Below are 937 nucleotides of genomic sequence, written 5' to 3'. Positions count from 1 at the left end.
TGAAGAGGTTGCCATGAGTACGGCATGAAGATGCCATCTTCATCGTCGTGGTCTTCGGTTGCTTGTTAGAGCATCACACTGAAGATGAAAAGAGTCGGCGCTAGGACACAGCCCCCCCCCCACTGTTGCTAATAGGGAAGGACTCAGAAAGATCGTTGCTGTACCTGACCTGGTCCTGCAGGTTTCCATGTATTCGGATGCTCACGCTGAAGAATTGGGGAGCGGGGTGGCTCCACGACTTTCTAGGATTTACCATTGACCTTTTCTGCTTACAGTGTCGAATGCTTTGGTCGACAAAGGTTATGTGAAGTCCTTTGTTTTGCTCTCTGCACTTGTCTTGGGGATGTCTGAGAACCAAAACCATGTTGGTGATGCAAGTTGAGACTCCCCCCCCCATCTGCTAATTTTGTCCATGATGCTCACAACTGCGCTCATCTGAAGGAATTTGGGCTGATTGCGAAGCCACCGGAGCCAATTGCTGGAGAAGCTGCACAGGGACTTAAGTTTCAAAGAGTCGGAGGAGGCTGGAATGAGATCCCAGAGTTGGGTACCAACGTCAGCAGGAGAGAACTGTTCTCGCTGTGCAGGAATTAGCTGGTCACTACCCAATCTGAAAGCTATGTTCTGAAAACATTCATCCCCAGTTTTCTCATATTTTTCCCTCCAAAGAAACTCAGTTGAATGTTACTGGAAAAATGCAAAACGCAGATTCAAGACTATGATGGCAGTACACAAAAGTCATCATTTAAAGTTTACTCATATTTATACATGTGAAAGGTTTTTTTTTTTATCGCGGATGCCACTGACTAGTGCGGGTGCGCGCGTCGAGTCCACTCTTTTTAGGGTAGTAGCGGGGTTAGTTGATAACATTGACTTTAATACTTGACTTGTACTTGATTTCAAGAACTTCAGAAGGACGAAAGGCAGGGTTCAACGC

The 937-nt window shown here is 46.4% G+C and overlaps 1 protein-coding gene across 2 annotated transcripts in view; it reads left to right on the top strand.

Moving 5' to 3' along the window:
- LOC106869561 (ultra-long-chain fatty acid omega-hydroxylase) overlaps positions 1–937 on the top strand; it is a 26,531-nt gene that overhangs the window by 11,077 nt on the left and 14,517 nt on the right. The window lies entirely within an intron of this gene.

This window comes from Octopus bimaculoides, chromosome 25 (genome assembly GCF_001194135.2).
Source record: "Octopus bimaculoides isolate UCB-OBI-ISO-001 chromosome 25, ASM119413v2, whole genome shotgun sequence".
NCBI classification, from domain to species: Eukaryota; Metazoa; Mollusca; class Cephalopoda; order Octopoda; family Octopodidae; genus Octopus; species Octopus bimaculoides.
This window is presented reverse-complemented; position numbering and strand designations above follow the sequence as displayed.